General features: G+C 37.1%; 1 protein-coding gene across 1 annotated transcript in view; it reads right to left on the bottom strand.

Annotated features, from left to right (window-relative positions):
- Window positions 1-10843, bottom strand: part of LOC6578192 (mitochondrial basic amino acids transporter) — a 54823-nt gene extending 43980 nt beyond the window's left edge. The window contains exon 1 of the mRNA XM_044007559.1: window positions 10661-10843. The gene's annotated coding sequence lies outside the window, so the exon portion shown is untranslated. The remainder of the gene's footprint in view (window positions 1-10660) is intronic.
- Between the last annotated feature and the right edge of the window lie 9038 nt (window positions 10844-19881).

Raw genomic sequence — 19881 nt, 5'->3', positions numbered from 1 at the left:
GGCCGCCGCACGGGTGCCAAAGCCACCGGAGAACCAACAGGTGAGTTGTGCAGAAGCGTCCGGCGTGGGCAGAGGCAGCGGCGGCCCATCATGTATTCAGTCGGCATGTGGCTGCTGCTGGGAAAGTGTGGTTACAGACGCCTGCCACGCGACTGGCTCCACCGGCTACGAGTCCCTGGGCGTCGGAAAAGCTTGGCAACCGATCCTCGCGCACTGGCCAGCGACTTTGCTGGAGCTATGCGCGAAAGAGGAGGGGCCAATAAGCGTACCGACACCAAAGACTTGACACCGGTGTCCATTTGCGAACGACGTCTGTGGCCCGATCTCCTAGCAGCAGTACATGAAACAGAAATGACTGCAGAGCCCCACCGGAGCATCCCCAAGGGTCCAAAGAGCAGCAGAAACCAGCAGAGAGACGTCTCCAGCGGCGATGGACAGCAGGCGCCAAATGCATGAAATGCCCATTGCCGTGCGCGCGTGCGCCAATGCCACCGGGGGCTGCAAAACCGAGAGGTGAGTTTTGCAGCAGCGCCCGGCGTGGGCATGGAGGCATGGAGGAAAATATGCCCAGCCTGAAAAGCAATATTTTTATTAAAATGTTATTTATTAACCCCATTCACTTACCGGCAGAATACAGCCTTGCCAGCGGTAAGGGAAAAAGGCAGCTGATAACATTAACAGAGCGTTAACAGCAGCGATCCGCGCAGAATGGAGCATCGAGGGATGGAGCGACGCAAAACGGAGCAGCGCAGCGGAGACGGGCGCCAAATTCGAACACGATGGTCTCGTGTTTTCCCGAAGGAAGAGGGGAGTGTGAGGAGCAATATAGGTATACACGTATTAATGTATATGAACGTACGTATTTGCTGTGCGTTTATATGCATATACGTGCATATACATGTTGCTCCACACAGCGACGAGAATACTGTAGGAGCGACCCTCGCACTGGAAAGGGGGTCAAAGTTCACACGAAGCAGGGCCTGTGGCTGGGGTATGAAAGGCCACCAGCAGCTCCATACGAGGCTGTCGAAACTATACTGAAGAGAAGATATAAAGTGAAAAGTCGAAGTGCGTGAAGAAAGTGCCAAAGTCAAGTGAAAGTCAGCGCGAGTGGTAAATCAGGACTCCCAGGACATCGTGGGAACAGCAAGGACATCCAGAAAGAATCCTTGCGGATCATCAGCAGCACCGATCAGGACATCGGTGCATATCAGCGGCTTAAGCGAGGGGTGCACATCTGAGTAAGTTCACGTAGCCATGCGCAAGAGAAGTATTTTTGAGTAAAACGACGCTAGTGTTGTGCTGTGAACGAGTGGGATAGTAGGAGAGGCATGTATATCTGAGCGAACCTCCAGAGTTTACAGATCGAGGTCTTGGCGTTTCCCGAATCGAATTAGCACAACACTCTCCCAGCCGGAGTGCGTTGAACCAGCGCTCAGTAGGTGTGCTTCGCTAAAGCCAACCAGCGAACCAGCATAAATTTAAGTGACGTGTAAATTTCAAACTTATTCAAGAAAATATACATTTATGCTATAAAACCTAAATCACAAGTGACTAATTAATATCGCAGGGGCTTCAACAAATAAATTTGTTGGCACGAATCCACAGTCAGCTGAAACTAGCCCAGCTTAGACTCGGGATAAACCGAAGTTTCGTTACAATATCCGTTGAATTTTTTGGTCTGGGTGGTCAGCTCGAGTATATATACCAAATTTGAGGTCTCTAGTATCAATAGTGTCCAAAATAATCTATTTCACTTCAGGTCCGATTTTCCACGCCCCTAATGGGCGTAGACTATTCGACTTTATAGAATCATAACATTAGCTTACGTGCAACCGTTCAGCGTTCTTGCTTTAAAGCTCTTGGAGATACGGTTTTATCCAGTTTGCCGCGCACCTAATGCACGGAGATATATCCGCCATAACCTGTCATCTTGGGTGGTCGACGCGGACCCACATACCAAATTTCAACCAACATGATTTTTGGTATATCGGAAAATGCATTTTCCGATTTACTATGTCCCTCGTGAGCAGATCGAATCGAGCAGAATTTTAGCACTTTATAACACGAGTATGTGTTCCAAATTTCATGTCTCCAGCTTCAATAGCGCCGAAATAAACATCGTTCATACATACAAAGACGGACAGCAAAACGGACATTGCACAAAACCAATATACTAATTCACTTCATGAATGAGTATAATAATTCACTTCGTGTATGAGTATAATCAGGACAAGTGGTAACACATCAAATATGGCGTTGCATATGAAAAACAAGCACTATGATGCTTACACTGTGCAGTACACTGTGCGGAAAAGAGAGAGCTTAACATGTACTGCAGTTTGCGTAAACTTCTACGGAAAGCAATCCAATAATTTTTTGGATTTCTCATAATGCTGCTAAGCCTGCAGTAATGAAGATCGCATGACGATGCCTATCCACCCCTGGTAGCTCAGTGCCTTCGGAGCGACTTGCTTCGGCAATAAAATGTGTTGTTAGTGACTGACGAAGTCGTATAGCGGATACTCATATAACAGAATTCGTTTTATTTTTTTTAAATCTTTGAGTACCGAATACTGGTAAGTGGTAAGTGGTCTTTATCATTTTAATAAAAAAAAACTTATTCTTATAATATATATTTTTTAATACCCATTTACCATTGAAAATGGTAAATCAGGGTAAAATGGTTTTGTTGAAATGTATATAACAGGCAGAAGGAGGCGTGACAGACCCCACAAAGCACATATATTCTTGATCAGGGCGCCGAAATGAGTTGATTTGATCCTGTCCGGCTGTCTGTCTGTCTGTCCGTATGTTTGAACGCGTCGATCTCAGAAGATATAAAAGTTAGAGACTTTTTCCTAGGTCCGTGTATAGCACGCGCAAATCGGGTTTGCTTTAAATATCGATAACTTGCCCCGTTATATTGTTATCGATTAAAAACATTATCGAAAACCAGTAATAAATTTATATCTCCTACATCTTTAAAGCTAGAGTCTCCAAATTTTATATGTATACTTATATGCATTTTATACAATTTCGGTTTTTGTCAAAATTTACCCCCCGCCCCTAATTCACCCCCTCACCCTCACATTTGTAAAAGGCGTATTTCAAATACTAGGGACTTGTTTCATGTTTCATGAAGATAGTCCATCCACAAGAAAAGTTATTAAACAATTAACTTCCCATAGTAAGCCAACACTGCAGCCAATGCGTGTTTATGCGTGCGTACGTATGTCTGTGTGTGTGCGTGTATGTGTGCGTGTATGTGTGCATAGGCGAATAATTATTGAAATATCAGTTGCTCGAAGGGTTCAGGGGATCTCGTAGTTGAGCAGTCTCGACTAGAGCTTTCTTACTTGTTTTAAAATGACCTTATATACTGCGCGGATGTCGAGTTTGCTGTCAAAATTCGATAAATCATCCCATTATTTTTGTATCGAATAAAAACATTCAAGTTCAAGTCGAAAGCCAGTATAGCTAATTGTGAATGATTTTTCTTTTTAGACTCATTCACGAAAGTGAAATGAGTATATTGGTTTTGTGCAATGTCCGTCTTGCTGTCCGTCCGTCTGTCCGTCTGTCCGTCTGTCCGTATGAACGCAATCTATTTCGGCGCTATTGAAGCTAGAGACTTGAAATTTGGAACACATACTCGTGTATATCTCCGATTTATAAAGTGTTAAAATTTTCCCGATCCGCCTACTAGGGGCGTGGCAAATCGGAAAATGCATTTTCCGATATACCAGAAATCATGTTTGTTGAAGAGCTAGAAAGCTGAAATTTGGTATGTAGGTCCGCGCCGACCACCCAAGATCACAAGCTATGGCGGATATATCTCCGCCCATTAGGGGCGTGGCAAATCGGACAAAACTGTATCTCCTAAAGTTATAAACTTAGAATGCTGAAATTTTGCACGTCAGCTAATGTTTTAATTCTATGAAGATGGGTGAAAAAATTTAATATCTACGCCCACTAGGGGCGTGGCAAATCGGACCTGAAGATATAGTGATTTTTCGAATTCTGCTATATTTTAGGCACTATTGATGCTAGAGATCTGAAATTTGGTATATATACGCGGGTTGATCACCCAAGTCCAACGAGCTATGGTAGATATATGTCCGCCTATAGGGGGCGTGGCAAACCGCAAAAGTTTATATCTCCTACAGTTTAAGAGCTAGAAGCTTCAAATTTGGATAGTTAAGTTACTGGTGGCCTTCTCTATCGATGCCCCAAAAATAATTTTTAAGCCTCTTTAGGGGCGTGGCATATCGAAAAATACCCTGTAATTTTCACATTTTTTGAGCGTAAGAATTCAAATTTTGCATTTAGGTAACCGGTTGCTCGTTCTAAGAACTGGCTAAAATTGAGGAGTCGACGGCCACTAGGGGCGTGGCAATCGGCATTTACAGTGCCCGAATTGCGACATTTATATGCGTCAGTCATCTATTTATGTATATGTACACATAAGTAGGCTTATAGGCATTGATAGCACGGAAGGAAACATTTTTATAAAATTAATAAAATATAAAAAAGCTAAAATAACAAAAATTTGCAATTTACAAAAAATTGTTTTCAGCGGGATTTGAACTCGCACCCAACCCAAACAGCATGTTTGTCAAAATAGCTAAAATAAAGATCGCCGGCGCTTCAGCCTACAGCACCACCGCGTCGTTTCGATCAATAGTAGTTAAAATGAAATCACATTATTGTTATGACGCCACATAGCAAAGAAAAGCCAGAGTGGTGGCTGGAAATTCAAAAACAATGCAAAGACAAATCAATCGCAACGGGATTCTTAGAATATGCTAGAGCACGCATTTATGTGTACATACATACACACATACAAATGAGCGCGTGTATAAGGCTGGAATGCTTGATGCTATGCGCGCAGGCAAACATATATAATTATATATACATATGTATGTATTTGCGTATATGTATTTGAGGGCTATTTAAGAAGAACAAATTTAAACTTATAAAATTATTCGACTAAGAAAATGAAAAGTATTAAGTGCCATTCAGTCAAGCTCGCACCTTCCCAATAAAATATCTATTTTATAAAAAACGAAATATGTATGAAAAAAAAAAAATAATAATAATAACACAGTAGAGGTTCGAACCTCCCCTACTCTAACATTACTTGTGTCGCCCTTAGCACCCGCGCCACTGCTTTGATCGAGAAATCAGTTGCTAAAATAGAATAGCTTAATAAGAGAGCGTCATCAGACAAAACTACAGTAACGGCTAGAAAGTCCAGAAATCAATCGAAATTCTAAGAATGTGAGAAAAGGCGCGCTTCTGTCTGTACGCATAGAATAGACGATGAGTGTGTGCACAAGCATAGGAAAATCGCGCTGATCTGCTGTTAGCTTGAAGTGAAGCCGGTATCCAATGTATGGATATAAATACATATATAATAAAAATCAAAATTGTATAAATTATATATGTATGTAATTTGAATGCAATAGCTATCGATGATTTTCCAATTTTAATGGCAAAATGCCGTGTTTTTTGCTGCGCACTAGACTTGAAAATTGCACTATATACTCTGGTTGACAGCGTTTGGGCTGTGAATGAGTCTTCTGCAATCGGTATCGCCCGACTGCAACGTTCTTACTTGTTTTGTTTTTAATTTTTCATATATTCAATATAATACATATGTAGATCATTAAATTCCATTCAGTCAAAATTTAATTAAAAATCATCAAATATTTGGCCAATTAACAAACGCACGTGCAGCAGCTACAACAGTTTCGTATACGTATGCACACATACATTCAAACTTCTTCTAGAACATACTTAGAATCTGCTAGATGGCGCTGCAGCAATGAGCCTATTTCAGTTTTGCCAACGCAACTTACAAAAGTGAGGTGGCGTAGTGAGTAGCGGCGTGACGTTCGATCGAGAAGTCGCGGGCTCAAATCCAGCGCGCGTAACTGAAGTTAATGTTTTTTTAATTGTTTCAAAATATTTATATATTTAATTAAATGGGGTTTCTATTTCATTTATATCTGAGCGAACCTCCAGAGTTTACAGATCGAGGTCTTGGCGTTTCCCGAATCAAATTAGCACAACACTCTCCCAGCCGGAGTGCGTTGAACCAGCGCTCAGTAGGTGTGCTTCGCTAAAGCCAACCAGCGAACCAGCATAAATTTAAGTGACGTGTAAATTTCAAACTTATTCAAGAAAATATACATTTATGCTATAAAACCTAAATCACAAGTGACTAATTAATATCGCAGGGGCTTCAACAAATAAATTTGTTGGCACGAATCCACAGTCAGCTGAAACTAGCCCAGCTTAGACTCGGGATAAACCGAAGTTTCGTTACAATATCCGTTGAATTTTTTGGTCTGGGTGGTCAGCTCGAGTATATATACCAAATTTGAGGTCTCTAGTATCAATAGTGTCCAAAATAATCTATTTCACTTCAGGTCCGATTTTCCACGCCCCTAATGGGCGTAGACTATTCGACTTTATAGAATCATAACATTAGCTTACGTGCAACCGTTCAGCGTTCTTGCTTTAAAGCTCTTGGAGATACGGTTTTATCCGGTTTGCCGCGCACCTAATGCACGGAGATATATCCGCCATAACCTGTCATCTTGGGTGGTCGACGCGGACCCACATACCAAATTTCAACCAACATGATTTTTGGTATATCGGAAAATGCATTTTCCGATTTACTATGTCCCTCGTGAGCAGATCGAATCGAGCAGAATTTTAGCACTTTATAACACGAGTATGTGTTCCAAATTTCATGTCTCCAGCTTCAATAGCGCCGAAATAAACATCGTTCATACATACAAAGACGGACAGCAAAACGGACATTGCACAAAACCAATATACTAATTCACTTCATGAATGAGTATAATAATTCACTTCGTGTATGAGTATAATCAGGACAAGTGGTAACACATCAAATATGGCGTTGCATATGAAAAACAAGCACTATGATGCTTACACTGTGCAGTACACTGTGCGGAAAGAGAGAGCTTAACATGTACTGCAGTTTGCGTAAACTTCTACGGAAAGCAATCCAATAATTTTTTGGATTTCTCATAATGCTGCTAAGCCTGCAGTAATGAAGATCGCATGACGATGCCTATCCACCCCTGGTAGCTCAGTGCCTTCGGAGCGACTTGCTTCGGCAATAAAATGTGTTGTTAGTGACTGACGAAGTCGTATAGCGGATACTCATATAACAGAATTCGTTTTATTTTTTTAAATCTTTGAGTACCGAATACTGGTAAGTGGTAAGTGGTCTTTATCATTTTAATAAAAAAAAAAACTTATTCTTATAATATATATTTTTTAATACCCATTTACCATTGAAAATGGTAAATCAGGGTAAAATGGTTTTGTTGAAATGTATATAACAGGCAGAAGGAGGCGTGACAGACCCCACAAAGCACATATATTCTTGATCAGGGCGCCGAAATGAGTTGATTTGATCCTGTCCGGCTGTCTGTCTGTCTGTCCGTATGTTTGAACGCGTCGATCTCAGAAGATATAAAAGTTAGAGACTTTTTCCTAGGTCCGTGTATAGCACGCGCAAATCGGGTTTGCTTTAAATATCGATAACTTGCCCCGTTATATTGTTATCGATTAAAAACATTATCGAAAACCAGTAATAAATTTATATCTCCTACATCTTTAAAGCTAGAGTCTCCAAATTTTATATGTATACTTATATGCATTTTATACAATTTCGGTTTTTGTCAAAATTTACCCCCCCCCTAATTCACCCCCTCACCCTCACATTTGTAAAAGGCGTATTTCAAATACTAGGGACTTGTTTCATGTTTCATGAAGATAGTCCATCCACAAGAAAAGTTATTAAACAATTAACTTCCCATAGTAAGCCAACACTGCAGCCAATGCGTGTTTATGCGTGCGTACGTATGTCTGTGTGTGTGCGTGTATGTGTGCGTGTATGTGTGCATAGGCGAATAATTATTGAAATATCAGTTGCTCGAAGGGTTCAGGGGATCTCGTAGTTGAGCAGTCTCGACTAGAGCTTTCTTACTTGTTTTAAAATGACCTTATATACTGCGCGGATGTCGAGTTTGCTGTCAAAATTCGATAAATCATCCCATTATTTTTGTATCGAATAAAAACATTCAAGTTCAAGTCAAAAGCCAGTATAGCTAATTGTGAATGATTTTTCTTTTTTTGTTTTTAATTTTTCATATATTCAATATAATACATATGTAGATCATTAAATTCCATTCAGTCAAAATTTAACAAGTAAGAAAGCTCTAGTCGAGACTGCTCGACTAGGAGATACCCTGAACCCTCTAAGCTGATATTCTAATCAGTCTGCACTTCTTTTCGAAACATACACACGCACGTATTAGAACGCGCCTGCTAACTGCGCAGTAAGCAGCGACTGCGCTTGGGCTGCGCTGCAGTGTGGGCAATATTATAAGAATTTATTTGTTGAATAATTTAATTTCTAGACGTACAATCTTAATAAAACTTTCAGAGCGTAATCATATGGTAAAAATGTGTGCACATTCTAAAGCACTAGTCTCTAGTATTTGAAATACGCTTTTTACAAAAGTGAGGGTGAGGGGTGAATTTAGGGGTGGGGGGTAAATTTTAACAAAAACCGAAATTGTATAAATTGCATATAGGCATACATTAAAAATTTGGAGACTCTAGCAATAAAGGTGTAGAAGATATAATTTTATAACTGGTTTTCGATAAGGTTTTTTATCGATAAAAAAAGATCGGGATGAGTTTTCGATTTTTAATGATAAACTTGATATGCGCGCTGTAATTACGAACATTTTAAAAAAATTTTGAAGTCTCTAGCTCTTATATCTTCTGAAATCGACGCGTTCATACATACGGACATACGGACAGACGGACAGACGGACAGACGGACGGACGGACAGACGGACAGACGGACAGACGGACAGACAGACGGACAGGGCCAAATCAACTCAGCTCGTCGCCCTGATCAAGAATATATATACTTTGTGGGGTCTGCCACGCCTCCTTCTGCCTGTTACATACATTTCAACAAAACCATTATACCCTGATTTCCCATTGAAAATGGGTTCAGGGTATAATTAAAAATCATCAAATATTTGGCCAATTAACAAACGCACGTGCAGCAGCTACAACAGTTTCGTATACGTATGCACACATACATTCAAACTTCTTCTAGAACATTCTTAGAATCTGCTAGATGGCGCTGCAGCAATGAGCCTATTTCAGTTTTGCCAACGCAACTTACAAAAGTGAGGTGGCGTAGTGAGTAGCGGCGTGACGTTCGATCGAGAAGTCGCGGGCTCAAATCCAGCGCGCGTAACTGAAGTTAATGTTTTTTTAATTGTTTCAAAATATTTATATATTTAATTAAATGGGGTTTCTATTTCATTTATATCTTTAAATACACCGAAATTGATATTTTAGCCATACTAAATGTGCTTTTTTATTAGTTTGGTTATTTTAGCAGATCCTTAGAATCACATCAGCAGTTAGTTTGGTTTAACTTTGCTAGAAGGCGCTGCAGCAGTGAACTTTTTTCAGTTTTGTCAACGGACCTTCGAAAAGTGAGGTGGCGTAGTGAGTAGCGGCGTGACGCTCGATCGAAAAGTCTCGGGCTCGAACCCCGAGCGCGCAACAGATGTTAGTTTTTATACTCATTCACGAAAGTGAATTAATATGTTGGTTTTGTGCAATGTCCGTCTTGCTGTTCGTCCGTGTCCGTATGAACGAACGTAGTTTATTCCGTCGCTATTGAAGCTAGAGACTTGAAATTTGAAACACATACTCGTGTGTATCTCCGACTTATAAAGTGGTCAAATTTTCCCGATCCGCCCACTAGGAGCGTTTTCCGATATACCAGAAATCATATTAGTTGAAGAGCTAGAAAGCTAAAATTTGGAATGTAGATCCGCGTCGACCACCCAAAATCACGAGCTATTGCGGATATATTTACGCCCATTGGGGGCGCAAAAAAACGAATAAAACCGTATCTCTAAGAGTTTTACATCTAGAACGCTGAAATTTTGCACGTAATGATTATATAAAGTCTCATGACAAAATTATGTTTCAAAATATGTATATATTTAATTAAATGGGTTTTCTTTTTTATTTATATCTTTAAATACACCGAAACTGAAGCTTTAGTCATACTAAATGTGCATTTTTGTTAGTTTGGTTCAAGGTAGTATCTAGTCGAGCACTTTTGACTAGAATTTTCTTACTTGTTTTCCTAGGTCTGTGTATACCAGGCGCATATCGAGCTTTTCTTCAAAAATCGAAATATCATCTACGATTAAAAACATTGTCAAAAATCAGTAATAAATTTTTATCTGCTGCACCTTTTGAGCTAGAGTCGGCAAATTTAAAATGTAGATTAATATATGTATACTTTATGGAACTGCAATTTTTATTAAAAGTCACCCCCATCCCTATATCCATACCTTAATCCATGAGTTTGTAAGAGGCGTATTTCAAATACTAGAGACTTGTGGTTTGCAAATGTACGCATTTCAATGTTATAACCAAGATTTATAAGTAAACGCACACTGCAGCCAATGCGTTTTTATGCGTTCGTGCATGTATGTATTTATGTATGTGCATGTAATGTTTGTTGTGTAAGCGGAAAGATGCGAAGAATTATTTATATATCACTTACTGGAAGGGTTCAGGGAATCTCGTAGTCGAGCAGTCTCGACTAAACTTTTCTTGTTGTTTTGTTGTTTTTTATATTTATTTTTTATTTGTTGTTGTTTATACACGCAAGTATTACAAAAATTTTATATTATTAATATGCGAAGAAATTAAATCTTTAACTTGTTTTCTTTGTAAATCTTGAAAGTCAATTATATACATATACATTAATTATTTTAAAAAACATGCCAAAAACATTCCCAACCGTATTGAATATATTTTTGAAATTGACCAGCTACTGAGCTGCTATCAGTAGTATGACTCGATCTGTGTGTGTGTGACCGAGATTAGGCATCAAAATTAGCTTAGTTTTCGATTAAGAAATCTTCGTGCCCTGAGGTCAGTTTCTCGTTCGGCTCTGTTAACCCGTTGTTACCTACAAGTAATTTCTAGATTATGGACATGAAAAAGTTTAAAACTAAAATTAAATATAAATATTAATGTGTTTAGAATGTATATCAAAATCTTCTAGTTTTACCCATTATTAAAATTATTAATTCATATAATTATTGTTCGAAAAAAAAAAAAACAAGTAAGAAAGCTCTAGTCGAGACTACGAGATCCCCTGAACCCTTGGAGTAATAGCTATTTCAATAATTTTTCGCGTCTTTCAGCTTACACAAGAAACACGCACACACACACACACACACACACGCACGCACGCACACACAGGCATACATACACACACATACATACACATATACACACACACACACACACATACACAAACAATTACATACATATACACACACAAGCATAAACACGCATGGGCGGCAGTGAGCGCTTACTATGAGAACTTAATTGTTTAATAACTTTTTGTGGACGTACGATCTTCATGAAACTTTCAGATTATGATTATAACATGGATATGCATGTAATTGCCAAAGCAAGTCTCTAGTATTTGAAATACGCTTTTTACAAAAGTGAGGGTGAGGGGGTGAATTTAAGGGTGGGGGGTAAATTTTAACAAAAACCGAAATTGTATAAATTGCATATAAGCATATATTAAAAATTTGGAGACTCTAGCAATAAAGGTGTAGAAGATATAATTTTATAACTGGTTTTCGATAAGGTTTTTTATCGATAAAAAAAGATCGGGATGTGTTATCGATTTTTAATGATAAACTTGATATGCGCGCTGTAATTACGAACATTGTAAAAAAAATTTGAAGTCTCTAGCTCTTATATCTTCTGAAATCGACGCGTTCATACATACGGACAGACGGACGGACAGACGGACAGGGCCAAATCAACTCAGCTCGTTGCCCTGATCAAGAATATATATACTTTGTGGGGTCTGCCACGCCTCCTTCTGCCTGTTACATACATTTCAACAAAACCATTATACCCTGATTTCCCATTGAAAATGGGTTCAGGGTATAACAAGTAAGAAAACTCTAGTCGAGAGTGCTCGACTAGATACTACCCAAACTAATAACAAGTAAGAAAGCTCTAGTCGAGACTGCTCGTAGTCATTTTATATATAATTAAATAAGTTTTCTATTTCATTTATATTTTTAAATACTTCGAAATTAAAATTTTAACCATACTAAATGTGCATTTTTATACCCTAAACATTATCGAAAACCAGTAATAAATTTATATCTCCTACATCTTTAAAGCTAGTCTTCAAATTTGTTATGTATACTTATCTGCATTTTATACAATTTCGGTTTTTGTCAAAATTCACCCCCCACCCCTAATTCACCCCCTCACCCTATCATTTGTAAAAGGCGTATTTCAATTATTAGAGACTTGTGCTTTGGCAAATACATACATATCCATGATATAATCACAATCTGAAAGTTTCATGTAGAAACTACATCCACAAGAAAAGTTATTGAACAATTAAGTTCCCTTAGTAAGCCACCACTGCAGCCAATGCGTGTTTATGCGTGCGTGCGTATCTCTGTGTGTGTGCGTATGATGTGTGTGTATATGCCTGTGTGTATAAGCGTGTGTGTGTGTGTGTGTGCGTGTGTGTGTGTGTGAGCGCGTGTGTGTGTGTCTTGTGTAAGCAGAAAGACGCGAAAAATGATTGAAACAGCAAATGCTCGAAGGGTTCAGGGGATCTCGTAGTCGGGCACTCTCGACTAGAGCTTTCTTACTTGTTTTTTAATATATTCATTACCAAGTCCGCACCAGTCTTGATGCAATGCCTCTCTCAGCAGGTTTTTGCTGATGTGGTGTTTTCGGATTTCTGTTTCAAGCATGTTCCACACATTTTCTATTGGGTTTATGTCGGGACTCTGTGGTGGCGTCTCCAATAAATGAGGCGTATTGTAGGCGAGAAATAGACGGATATTCATTGCCTTATGCTTAGGGTCGTTATCTTATTGGAAGTAATCAGATTATTACTTCCAACAACATATCAAGTTTTTCAACGATGCTTTTCAAATATCACCTTACGCCAAAAGTCAAATGGCTTGCCTGCGTACGCCTTTGCAAACTCCAAACGCTTCTTTCTATTTACTAAACTTACGTATGGATTTTTGCGAGGAGTGTAAGACTTAAAGTCATATGATTTTATGGCCCTACGAATGGTTTGCGGGTGTACATCCTTTTGAGAAATATTGCTTATCTCTGTTGCAATTTTTACAGCACTGGAAAATGGATCCTTGTCCACCAAATGCTTTATTTGGCGCTTGTCGCGATCAGTAAGCGCAGATGGTTGGCCTGATCTAGTATTATTATTAATACGACCCTCGTATTTAAAACTGCCAATTACTGTTTGAATAGTTGACTTGGCTCAGGACATTAGATTAGCTATCTCTGCATACGACTTTTGCCCGTTTGTGTAGAGGTGCAATATCAGTCCACGTTCTAAAGTTAACTCTTTACGGGGCGTTTTAAAAATAACTAGTTTTGTCCAAAACAAATAATGTACGCTGACAAGCACAAAATTCGAAGATATTGCACACATGTTTCAAAAGCTCCCGTTATGTTTCAGAAGAACTTTCACGCCAGACAGTGCGACGTAAGCAATAGTACGGTGACTTTTGTAAGCGCAAATACGTGAATATTTTTATTTTTTTAATTATAATATTAGAATAAAATAAAATATTGCTATTATCTAAATTGTATTGTGTAGTTAAAGCATTATTTTATCAGCCTTCATTAAAACTATTATGTTTTATTAAAATTTGAGGAAGTTACTGCGTGTTCGTGATGATATATCAGGGGTACGGTGACTTTAGTTGCAAAGTGTATGTATGTATATAATACGTTGGAACTCCCTTGGAGCAACGACACAATTTGATTCATCTAAAATAAGAGAATCAACAATTAAATGTTTATGCTCCTATGCATTCCATTAATCTTCAGTAATTAATTATTATAATTATTTTCATAACCTTAAGATTAATTTAATTATTTTTAATGTAGTTTAATATTGATTAATTTATTATTAAGTTTATTATTAAGTTTATTATACTCGTATTTGTATCACCAATCTCTCTTTTCCATCTTCTTATATCTCTCCGATAGTTATTTGTGATCATCAATATGTGGCCCACATATGCTCACAACCATATGATTACACAAACATATGATTTGGGAAATGTACACAAAGCTTACATCTCCACCCCCGAGTTTCCTATGAAATATGAATTAAGCCTAGAACTTATGGATTAATCAGCCATGGGAATGAGCTTTGTGACATGGTAAAGAGATATAGATTTTTTTCCACGACCAGTGTTTATTTTACAAATCGAATCAGAGAATTCTTCTTCTATTTCAAAGGGACCAATTCTTATTTCATTCATTTTTCTCCTGTTTAGCTTATTGCCGTTGGTTATATAGACCATATCGCCTTTTTGAAAATCATGTTTTTTTCTATTTTTATCAAATAGTGCTTTATTATATTCATGTGTTTGATCTGAGCAGTGCTAGATTCCGATCTTGTTCCAAATTTCTTGAATAGTTGTTCATATTTTTTAGTTCTGGAGGTAGTAAGTCAGTGACCTCTCCGTTCATCAGATAGATAGAAGAAAATCCTGTTACTGTATGCGATGTTCTATTATATTTTTTTACGCATTCTTCTGCGATTTTTGACCACGCCTTTTTTGTTGCACCATTATCATTGAGCATACATCTTATCTTATTTACCAAGGTCTGGTTTAATCTTTCGTTCAGACCGCTAGAAAAAGGGGCATCTACTGCGGTTAGAATTAATTCTATATTTTTCTCTTTAAGGTATCTTTTGAATTCGTTTGAATTTCTGGCCGGATGCTGATCTGCAAGCAAGATTTCAATCGAATTCTCCTTCGGTATTTTTATACCCTGACCCATTTTCAATGGGAAATCAGGGTATAATGGTTTTGTTGAAATGTATGTAACAGGCAGAAGGAAGCGTGGCAGACCCCACAAAGTATATATATTCTTGATCAGGGTGACGAGCTGAGTTGATTTGGCCCTGTCCGTCCGTCTGTCTGTCCGTCTGTCTGTCCGTCTGTCCGTCCGTCTGTCCGTATGTATGAACGCGTCGATTTCAGAAGATATAAGAGCTAGAGACTTCAAATTTTTTTTACAATGTTCGTAATTACAGCGCGCATATCAAGTTTATCATTAAAAATCGATAACTCATCCCTATCTTTTTTTATCGATAAAAAACCTTATCGAAAACCAGTTATAAAATTATATCTTCTACACCTTTATTGCTAGAGTCTCCAAATTTTTAATATATGCTTATATGCAATTTATACAATTTCGGTTTTTGTTAAAATTTACCCCCCACCCTTAAATTCACCCCCTCACCCTCACTTTTGTAAAAAGCGTATTTCAAATACTAGAGACTTGTGCTTTGGCAATTACATGCATATCCATGTCATAATCATAATCTGAAAGTTTCATGAAGATCGTACGTCCACAAAAAGTTATTAAGCAATTAAGTTCTCATAGTAAGCGCTCACTGCCGCCCATGCGTGTTTATGCTTGTGTGTGTATATGTATGTAATTGTTTGTGTATGTGTGTGTGTGTATGTGTGTATGTATGTGTGTGTATGTATGCCTGTGTGTGCGTGCGTGTGTGTGTGTGTGTGTGTGCGTGTTTCTTTTGTAAGCTGAAAGACGCGAAAAATTGTTGAAATAGCTATTACTCCAAGGGTTCAGGGTATCTCGTAGTCGAGTAGTCTCGACTAGAGCTTTCTTACTTGTTTCAATTAGTTTTACGAAGTCGCAAGCGAGTTGGTTTTTCGAACATGATATATATGCGAATCTAGTAAAATGATCTACTAATAAATGCAAATATCTTTTTGTCGATCGTTGTCCACCAAAACCTCCAATTGTATATAAGGACATTATTTGTAACGGTCTCTCTGCAGGACCTAAATATGACAAACATCCAAACTTCTTGTTTAGTCTTGTTTTATTTTTATACAAGTTTCACATATTTTGCAGATCATTTTTATATTGTCTGATAAATGTGGTGCTGTATAAAACGGTTTCATTTTCGCTTTTATTTGACCTACCCCAATGTGGCAGAACTCATTATGTATTTTCTTTATAAGTATTTTACTATATTCTTCACTCAAAACTATTTTTTTCTTATTCTTTCCATTCTGCTTGTAATATATATAATTTTCGATAATAATATGTTTCTTGTCTTTTAAATCTGCGTTTTGTTTTTGGTCATTTTTTATATCATTTATACTTATTATATTTACTGTTTGTAATTTATCATCATTATTTTCATACAATTCGTAAACAGGATTTCTGCTAAGGCAGTCAGCTTCGGTATTATCCTTTCCGGGATTATATATTATTTTGAAATTGTATTGAGAAAGGTAGTGTGTCATATCACCCAATTCATCGTCTGTTCTGTTTTTTTATGTTTAAGTGCTCTAGTGGTTTGTGGTATGTGTAAACAATGAATTCGATTCCAATCAGCCAATGTTGCCAGAAATTTAAGCATTCTTTAATGGCCAAGCATTCTAAAAAAAATTGCTTTCTTCTTTTTTTGTGAATCATTCAATTTTTTTGGAAAATAAGCTATTGGTTTTTGCGTACCATCGTTTTGTTGTTGTTTTAAGATCGCTCCAATACCTTTTATGCTTGCGTCTGTGTATATAAAAGTTTGAGCTTTTGGATTGTAGATGGCCAGAATTGGTTTCGAGCACAAGTATTGTTTTACTTTACTAAAGGCTATTTCACAATCAGTTGACCAAACAAACCTTACATCTTTTCTGAGCAAGTTGTGTAGGGGATCGAGCAAAATTGAGACGTTAGGAATGTATTTCCCATAAAAATTCACTTTACCTAAGAACTGTCGTATGTTTTTCTTATTTTGTGGTAAAGGAAAGTCTATTATAGATTTTAAATTATCTTTCAGAGGAGTCACAAAATTCTCTGCGATAAAATGACCCAAATATCTGACTGAACTTGCCGCAAAATTGCATTTTGTTAATTTTAACCGCAATCCTTCCTTTACTATAGCATCTAACAATTGTCTCAAGTGAATTAAATGTTCATCGAACGTCTTTGAGAATATCATAATATCATCTATGTAGTTTACAACAAAATTTGATAAGTTGTACTTTCTAATTATATTCACCAGAATTCTTTGAAATGTTGCAGGAGATGTTTTTAATCCAAAAGGGAGGTATGTCCATTGATAATGACCTTCTTGTGTCACAAATCCAGACCTTGAATTCTCAATGGTATAGACCAGAAGGCTGAGTTTATGTCCAGCGTTGTGAAAAATTTACAATCAACTGTCTTAACCATTAAATCTTCAATTAAAGGGAATGGTTGTGATTGAGGTACTATTAGTTTATTTAAATCCCTAAAATCAATACATAGTCTACTCTTCTTCCCTTCATCCTTTTTATAAGCCAATGTAACTGGTGCTGCAAATTCCTCAATTAGGTTATGTTTCAATAATTGAGCCACTTGCTTTTCGATTTCAACCTTATCTTCAAACGAACATCTGTATGGTCTTTTGTAACAGTATTTTTCTACCTGTAGGTCTATAAAGGCTTCGTAGTTCCTTACTTTGCCGACATCATACTTATCTTTGGCAAAAATATGTTTATATTTTAACAAGGAATTTATTTTACTTCTTTGGTCACTATTTAAATGATTAATATTAATATTGAAATCATTTACATTAATGCCTTCATTGAAATTTACTTAAATTTTAGCAAATGCATTTTCAATCTTAATTTCATTTTTATTTTGACTCTTATTATTATTATTATTAGTTATTTTGATATATTTCAACTTATTTTTATTATTTACATCTGATTTTAATTCTTTATGTAAATGGATGTTTAAATCTGAGTCGTGTGTCAATCCAAATCTTTTTATAGTGTCTAATCCGAGGATCATATCATAATTGAAATCAATATTGTTGTATACAAACGCATTGATTCTATCTTCCGTACCGAGTATTCTTGCATTTAATGCTATCAAGCCATCAGTTTTACCCCTGCCACTAAATGTTTTTATTGTACTTTTATGGTTATCTTTTGACAAATGTTTAATCTTCACTAAATTAGAATTTATAAGTGTGACATTTGAGCCCGGGTCATAAATACCTCTGCATTCCATTTTTTCATTTATTACTACTTTAACTTCAATTAGTGCGGGAATATTTAGTTTTTTGGATATTCAGTAGTGTCAATTTCCAATACTGAGTTTATTATTTTATTTGATTCAGTGCTTTTGTTTTCCCTGACGTTGAACCAACACATATCTACAGGGTGATATCTATTCTTATTCCCTCTGCCTTCACAAATCTTACAAGGTTGTTTAAACTTGGGTTTCATTTCTGTCTTAAATGTTTTAGATCTATTTTCATTTGCTTTGACATATTTTGTTTCGAGAATGTCCTCAAATTTTCTCAGTTCACTAAATAAAGCAACTGGAACTGTGACATCTTGTCTGTCAATTTTGTTTCTTATAAATTTTGGAAGTCCGTGGACAATTAGGTTTACTAAAGTTATATTATTCATATTTTTATCGGTTTCAAGTAATGAACGTTCTTTTTTAATAAATAATCCAGAAGTGAGCCAGAGATATATTTGTAATTCAGCGCATAGGTGACAGAAGACCAAATCTATCTGCAAAAGTTTGTAAAAAATTTTCTTTCCATGTTGCCCACTCAGAGCTTATTGTATGTTTAATTAACATAGAGTTAGACCACTCCTCCGCTGCCTCATTTAAGAATAGTCTTAAAGCTTCAATTTTTTCTACATCTTTGCTAATACCTAACCTATTACACTCACTTTCATATGTCTATAACCATTGGTTTGAATTCATTTTTATACCCTGAACCCATTGAAAATGGGAAATCAGGGTATAATGGTTTTGTGAAAAGTATGTAACAGGCAGAAGGAATCATCGCAGACCCCATAAAGTATATATATTCTTGATCAGGACGACGAGCTGAGTCGATATAGCCCTGTCCGTCTGTCCGTCCGTCCGTATGAGCAAAAGGATCTCAGAAGTTATAAGAGCTAGAGAGCTGAAATTTGGCATGCATACTCGTGTATATCATAGGCAGTACGAGTTTGCTTTATTTTTTCGATAACTCATCCGATAACTTTTTTATCGAGAATAATCGAAAAATCGACATTGTTTTTTCAGCCTAATTTGAACACTTTTCAACCAGGAGACTTTAAATTTGCGTTGTATATAGAGTTAATAGACACAAAGATTTTGTAATTTACAGATTTTGGATACCACGCCCCCTTCGCCCCCAATTTGTAAAAAACGCATTTCAAGTACTAGAGACTTGTGCTTTGGAATATACACACATTTTAACTATATGAACACATTCTGAAAGTTTCATAAAGATACTCTTACTACAAGAGAAATTATTCAACTAATAAATTCTCATAATATTGCCCACATTGCAGCGCAGCCCAAGCGCAGCCGCTGCTTACTGCGCAGTTAGCAGAGCGCGTGCTTATAAGTGCATGTGTATGTATGTGTGCATAGAAGAAGTGCAGAATGATTAGAATATCAGCTTCGAGGGTTCAGGGTATCTCCCAGTCGAGCAGTCTCGACTGGAGCCTTCTTACTTGTTTTACCTTCAAATCTATCAAGCACAAATTTGCGACATACTATATTCAAATTTGAGCTTTTACAATCTTTCATAGATTCACTTTCTCTTTCACATAATTTTTCAAGAAGCTTTAATAAAGTTGTATCTAGTTGATCTGCAGAGAAATTTGCTTTGCTTTG

The sequence above is a fragment of the Drosophila mojavensis genome, unplaced genomic scaffold (genome assembly GCF_018153725.1).
Source record: "Drosophila mojavensis isolate 15081-1352.22 unplaced genomic scaffold, ASM1815372v1 contig_108, whole genome shotgun sequence".
Classification (NCBI taxonomy): domain Eukaryota; kingdom Metazoa; phylum Arthropoda; class Insecta; order Diptera; family Drosophilidae; genus Drosophila; species Drosophila mojavensis.
This window is presented reverse-complemented; position numbering and strand designations above follow the sequence as displayed.